General features: G+C 61.2%; 1 non-coding gene across 1 annotated transcript; it reads left to right on the top strand.

The window, feature by feature from the left end:
• Positions 1-228: 228 nt before the first annotated feature.
• Positions 229-382, top strand: LOC146869139 (5.8S ribosomal RNA). The gene has a single exon (XR_014959736.1). It is a non-coding gene; the product is annotated as a 5.8S ribosomal RNA (ribosomal RNA).
• The last annotated feature ends 6787 nt before the right edge of the window (positions 383-7169 follow it).

Below are 7169 nucleotides of genomic sequence, written 5' to 3'. Positions count from 1 at the left end.
CTCTCCGGGAGCCCCCTCCCTCGCCCCCGAGTGGGTGGGGGCGGGCCCTCGGGCCGAGCGCCTGGCAATGTTTTTCCCCCCACGACGGTGCTGTCTGACTCCCAGAGGGGAAGACTTGAACGGGGCACCCGTGCCGTGTCGCCGCGCGGGCGACGGATGGACGGCGTCGCCTTCCTCCCGCCTCTCCTGCGCCCGCAGGTGGGTGAACGTTTTTGAAAAGTTGCCTGTGACTCTTGGCGGTGGATCACTCGGCTCGCACGTCGATGAAGAACGCAGCTAGCTGCGAGAATTAGTGTGAATTGCAGGACACATTGATCATCGACACTTCGAACGCACCTTGCGGCCCAGGGTTCCTCCCGGGGCTATGCCTGTCTGAGGGTCGCTCAATCGTCAATCGTCCCGGGGCTTCCACGGGACGTGGCTGGGGCCGTCGCAGGGTGAGCTGCTCCGCTTCCCCTTCGTCCCCCCACAAGGTCAGACCCCCCGATCGCCCGTTGGCAGGGTCCCTGGCCGGGTCCTGCCGCGGAGGTACGCCGCCGGCGCGCCTGGCCCCCCGAGAAAGGGGGCCCGGTGACCGATCCGCCCCGGGCCCATGCCGGGGCGCCTGGCTGCATACCGCGCGTGGCTGTTCATGGTGTCCCACCGGCTGCCTGCGCGCACGCGCCTCGGGCGCCCTCCTCTGTGGCCGGCTTCCCGGCGAGGGCGAAACCCCTCCAGACGCGATATGGGGGAAAGAGGGCGCGCGCTGCTGGGTACCAGGGCAGGCCCCCTTGCTCCGGCAGGGGTGCCCGGCCTCCCCCGGCTCCCCCCCGAACGCTCCGGCGTTTTCTTTCCGACGACGACCTGAGATCAGACGTGGTGACCCGCTGAATTTAAGCATATTACTAAGCGGAGGAAAAGAAACTAACCAGGATTCCCCCAGTAACGGCGAGTGAAGAGGGAAGAGCCCAGTGCCGAATCCCCACCCGGCGGTGGGCGCAGGAAATGTGGCGTACAGAAGACCGACTCCCCGGCGTCGCTCAGGGGGCCCAAGTCCTTCTGATCGAGGCTCACCCCGTGGACGGTGTTAGGCCGTTAGCGGCCCCCGGCGCGCTGGTATCGGGTCTTCTCGGAGTCGGGTTGCTTGGGAATGCAGCCCAAAGCGGGTGGTAAACTCCATCTAAGGCTAAATACAGGCGCGAGACCGATAGCCAACAAGTACCGTAAGAGAAAGTTCAAGAGGGCGTGAAACCGTCGACAGGTAAACGGGTGGGGTCCGTGCAGTCCGCCCGGAGGATTCAACACGGCGGGAAGGTCGGTGGCCCGGGAGTTCCGGATCCCCTCTGATGATGTGTTGTTGCAATAGTAATCCTGCTCAGTACGAGAGGAACCGCAGGTTCAGACATTTGGTGTATGTGCTTGGCTGAGGAGCCAATGGGGCGAAGCTACCATCTGTGGGATTATGACTGAACGCCTCTAAGTCAGAATCCCCCCTAAACCGTAACGATGCCGTGGAGCCTCGGTTGGTCTGGGATAGCCGGCCTCTCTCGCGGGGCCGGTGCGTCGAGCCACTCGCTTTGGGACCGGAGCGCGGACGGAAGGGGGCCGCCTCCATCGCTCTTAGTGCACCGCATGTTCGTGGGGCACCCGGTGCTAAATCATTCATAGACGACCTGATTCTGGGTCAGGGTTTCGTAAGTAGCAGAGCAGCTACCTCGCTGCGATCTATTGAAAGTCAACCTCTGAGCCAAGCTTTTGTCTCTCTCCGTGCGTGGGCACCCGCGGGTGCCCTCCTCCACCACACCCAGCGGTGGGTCCCTCTGCCGCCGGGCCGGCCGGAGGGACGCGGAAGGGGGTAACGCGGGCCTGCAGAGGCTGCCTCCACCACGTGCCTTCCGGCACGGGGCTTCCCCCTCCCGTCCCTGCCCCACCGGGGTGCAGGGATTGGGGCCACAGTCCCTTGCTGGTCGGCAGGGTGACCAGATGGCCTGGCCTCCCCTTCCTGCTGCTCCCGCGCAGGGAGGCAAGGAGCAGCACCGGGGAAGGAGCCCTCCCGAGCGGCTGCCTCTGAGCGCCTGGCCACCCTCGCCGGACTGCAAGGGCAACTGGGCACGGCACCCTCCCAGGCCACCTGGGGGGGCCCCTGGCCATCTGGTCGCCTAGCTGAGCAACCAGATGGCCTTGCGGGCCGGGCGACCAGATGGCCCTGCGGGCCGGGTGACCAGATGGCCCTGCGGGCCGGGTGACCAGATGGCCCTGCAGGCCGGGTGACCAGATGGCCGGCCGATCGCTAACTCCAACTTTTGTCCTTCCCCAGAGTTCTGTAAGCCCCCACTACGTGGGGGCTTAATAGTCGAGAAAAATGGGCTCCCCGGGCAGGCCGTCGGGGAGAGGACGTTGTGAGAAGTTGGCCTGATGTATGATGTCACTAGTTCTAGTGTACACCTTATATCAGTCCAAACAACCCTTATGGTGATTGGTTGTAAAGTCAACCTTATAGACCAGCTATCCTAGTAGTAGCATGGACAACAGCAGTCTTAGGCTAAACTCTGAATGGCATGTGAAGCCAGCTGTTATACCATTATACCATTTGTAACCCCTTGAATACCAAATGAAAGGACACCACAACAGATATATATATAAAATAAAGTCTATTTATTCTAGTCAAACCATCAGCACTCTTTATGAGATTCGAGGTAAGTACAACACAGTCTTATTCAAGCATACATTAAGTCACACAGGTTAGTAATACAGTTAGGCCCTAGGGGCCACGCAAACCATATACTAAGTAAGTGGTATAAGGACCACTGTCACGGAAATGGGATAGGCCTAGGCCTAGGGAATCGCTGGGGCTACACTATACTACCAAAGGTTAGGAAGTGGGAGGCCCGCGGGATTCAGGTGCAGAGTGGAAACACTCACGCGTAATGCGTATAATCGATAGAAATAGTACAGTTTAGAAATAATAAGATTTAGGACACTTCTGGAGTAACTAGGAAGTCGAGACTTGAGAACTAGACACTAGGATAGTCAATACCCTGATGAGCACCGGAGTACCCAAGTTACCTAGCCCACGGGCTGCGGGTGCATAGGTGTGAAGTTGCGTCGGGTTTCGTCGTTGACTCCTATGGATGCCTGAAGGAAAGATGCTGACAGGCAGTCAGTGAAGAGTGTCCGGTGGATCCCAAGGCTGGGATCAAGAAGGAAGGATACCTGCAAGCTGAAGGGACAGAGTCTGGGTCACTAGCCAGTGACCACGTGGAACCAGGACGGAACCAGGCGATGTCGGGAGATTGCAGGTGAAGAGGTGAAGCTTGTCGCAGCAGCCATGGGTACCAGGAGACGTCAAGGATGACTAGGACCAGGAGGCGAGCTGTCCCATGAAGGCTCTTGCTGTCGGCGGCGTCGAACTAGGACTCACCAAGCCTTGGCAAGCGGAACCCACGAAGAACGGAGGACTTGCTTCTGGTGCAGACCAGGAAGGTCTGGGGTGCTTCTCTTTTGCAGAAGAGCAGGAGCCAGTCTGGAGGAGCCAAACCAGCAGTGGAAAGTTAAAGGCGTGTCGTCACAGAGGTTACTAGCCAACGGGCAAGTGACCGGACAGACGCGGCAAGCAGGAAAATGCAGAAGGGCCCCACGTAGGTCTCGTGGAGTGTGGGGGGCTGATCTTCGGTGCAGATGGTGCTTGGGGTTGGGGCTTCTCAATCCCCGGTGCACAACTTCGAGGGTGCCTCAGAAGCTGCGCTGGAAGATACTCGCCACTTTTCCCAGGTAGCCGGTCCCACATCTCTCGTCGCCTCCACGGATCTCAGCTCGGCTGTGGATGTGGATCAGGGTCGGAGAAGTCTGGAAGTCAAGGCTCTGGTCAGGCTCTGCAGTCGGTCCCTCGTAGAACTTCAGCAAAGCAAAGGGTAAGTCTCTTGATTGTGCCTGTTTGCACAGGGTAGCCACTCCTTGGCCACAAGGGAGATTCTTCAGTTTTCTTCCAGAGTTTCTGTTCAAGTTGCAGGTTCAGGATAATCTAATCTCCTGGGGCCCAGCTACCACACTTATACTAATCTGGGGGGCTGGGTTGCCTGCTAGGTCACGCCTTATGGGTGTGACCTGGGAGGGGGGTGGTTACACCCCCTTCCCTTTGTCCAGTTTCGCGCCAGGACTGGGGCTGGAGTGCCCCAGCACCGGTTTGAACTTGACTATGCATGGGACACCTTGTGTGCCCCAGGCAGTGTCTCGTTTCTTTCATCCCTCCCTGCCCCAATACACTAAGGCCTGTCTGGGGTGGTGCTCGCACCTCCCAAGGCAGGAAACCTATTGTCCAAGCCTCTCGTGCCGGGATCACTCCCAGCAGCAGGAGGTCAGACTTGTGTCGTGGCAGCAGTATCCATTTTGTGATGCTGGGGCTCTGGTTAACTTTAACCGGGTAAGTAGGTTTCAACATGTCTTCTCCCTCTAGAAGGGAGGGATAATATCCTCATCCCCAGAATTGGGATGGGGGTATTATTCCAAAGTGTTAGACACCTTACACGACATGTTTTGATAAAGCCAAACCATAGTTACCATAACCGTTTAGGATTATAAGGCACATTAAGAGTATATGGTAGGCTATATCATAGAACAGCTATAAGGACATGGTTCCGAAAGCTGCAGACAGGCTCAGCTCACGCTAGAGCACCATCTCACATGTTACCAAGCACTCTGCCTCCAGGATTGTTAAGGCCTGCCATAGGAGTGGCTGATAGGTACACATGTGTCTATATATAAGGTAGGTATAGGAATACTACACCTAAGCAAGGAGTGATTACACGACCTTGCCCCAGCTGAGTGATCAGCCAGTTGTGTCATAATGGAAGGCCAGACCAGGGGTGGCACAATACATGCTGCAGCCCCTGGTAGGCCTAGGGTACACCTATGCCCAGGGTACCTAAGGTACACTGTACAGGGGCCAATAAGGTGATCCTATCCAATTGGGTTATGCACCTAAAGTACATAGTATTAATTTAGAGAGAGAACAGCAGGGCTGTGGGTCTGATTAGCAGGCCCACAGCCACATCTAAGTCGAAAACCAGTAAAGCAAAAGCAAAAAGTGGGGGTGAACATAGAAAGCAGACCCTACTCTCCTACAGACGTGGCCTGGGCTTAACCCTCCTTGGTTCCAGCCGAGGGTCCGGGTGCTGGGGACAGGGGGTCCACCGTGGCCCCGGGGAGGCTCTCCCCGGCCTGGCTAGGGTTCTGAAGCTGGGATTGGGCCTGGGGCTCGTGCTCCGTCCGGCAGGCCCCGGGGTGCGGGAGCCCCCCGTCCTGCAAGCCAGCCGAGGGTCCGGGCGCTGGGGAAGGGTGTCCACCAGGGCCCGGGGAGGCTCTCCCCAGCCTGGCTAGGGTTCGGAAGCTGGGCCCGGACCCAAGGCTTGTGCTCCGTCACAGTGTCCATTGGTGCGGGAGCCCCCCGTCCTGCAAGCCAGCCGAGGGTCCAGGCGCTGGGGAAGGGTGTCCACCGGGGCCCGGGGAGCCTCTCCCCGGCCTGGCTAGGGTTCGGAAGCTGGGACCGGGCCTGGGGCTCGTGCTCCGTCCGGCAGGCCCCGGGGTGCGGGAGCCCCCCGTCCTGCAATCCAGCCGAGGGTCCGGGCGCTGGGGAAGGGGGTCCACCGGGGCCCGGGGAGGCTCTCCCCAGCCTGGCTAGGGTTCGGAAGCTGGGCTCGGACCCGGGGCTTGTGCTCCGTCACAGTGTCCCATTGTGCGGGAGCCCCCTGTCCTGCAAGCCAGCCGAGGGTCCAGGCGCTGGGGAAGAGTGTCCACTGGGGCCCGGGGAGGCTCTCCCCAGCCTGGCTAGGGTTCGGAAGCTGGGCCCGGACCCGGGGCTTGTGCTCTGTCCCAGTGTCCCAGGGTGCGGGAGCCCCCCATCCTGCAAGCCAGCCGAGGGTCCAGGCGTTGGGGAAGGGTGTCCACTGGGGCCCGGGGAGGTTCTCCCCAGCCTGGCTAGGGTTCGGAAGCTGGGCCCAGACCTGGGGCTTGTGCTCCATCACAGTGTCCCATGGTGCGGGAGCCCCCCGTCCTGCAAGCCAGCCGAGGGTCCGGGCGCTGAGGAAGGGTGTCCACCGTGGCCCGGGGAGGCTCTCCCCAGCCTGGCTAGGGTTCGGAAGCTTGGCCCGGACTAGGGGCTTGTGCTCCGTCCCAGTGTCCCAGGGTGCGGGAGCCCCCCGTCCTGCAAGCCAGCCGAGGGTCCGGGCGCTGAGGAAGGGTGTCCACCGGGGCCCCGGGGAGGCTCTCACCCGGCCTGGCTAGGGTTCGGAAGCTGGGCCGGGCCTGGGGCTCGTGCTCCGTCCGGCAGGCCCCGGGGTGCGGGAGCCCCCCATCCTGCAAGCCAGCCGAGGGTCCGTGCGCTGGGGAAGGGTGTCCACCGGGGCCCAGGGAGGCTCTTCCCGGCCTGGCTAGGGTTCGGAAGCTGGGCCCGGGTCCGGGGCTCGTGCTCCGTCCCAGTGTCCCAGGGTGCGGGAGCCCCCCGTCCTGCAAGCCAGCCGAGGGTCCGGGCGCTGGGAAAGGTTGTCCACCGTGGCCCGGGGAGGCTCTCCCTGGCCTGGCTAGGGTTCGGAAGCTGGGCCCGGGTCCGGGGCTTGAGCTCCGTCCCAGTGTCCCAGGGAGCGGGAGCCCCCCATCCTGCAAGCCAGCCGAGGGTCCGGGTGCTGGTGAATGGTGTCCACCGGGGCCCGGGGAGGCTCTTCCCGGCCTGGCTAGGGTTCGGAAGCTGGGACCGGGCCCGGGGCTCGTGCTCCGTCCGGCAGGCCCCGGGGTGCGGGAGCCCCCCGTCCTGCAAGACAGCCGAGGGTCCGGGCGCTGGAGACAGGGGTCCACCGGGGCCCGGGGAGGCTCTCCCCGGCCTGGCTTCTTTCAGAAGCAGGGACCGGGCCGGTGAGCAGGGGTGGCTGGCTTTATCTGCTACGCTGGCGGAGCGGAATTTTCCGCCCACTCCTAGTCATCATACAGAACTCTGGCGACTCATAAGAGACGTGTATACCGCAAAATAAAACCTGGTCTTATTCGACGTGGAGTGGACCTTACTTCTGATTCAGACCCCGAACCTCCTTCCCCGTCACACAAAGACACACAGCTTGTTACCTCTTCACAGGTGCTTAAGAGAGGCAGCTTTTGCCTTTGTTCAGTCCCTGTATAGAAGAGATGCCGGCACTGTGAGAATG

The sequence above is a fragment of the Triturus cristatus genome, chromosome 1_1 (assembly GCF_964204655.1).
Source record: "Triturus cristatus chromosome 1_1, aTriCri1.1, whole genome shotgun sequence".
Lineage (NCBI taxonomy): Eukaryota > Metazoa > Chordata > Amphibia > Caudata > Salamandridae > Triturus > Triturus cristatus.
Note: the sequence above shows the minus strand (reverse complement) of the source record. Positions and strands in the feature narration are given on the sequence as shown.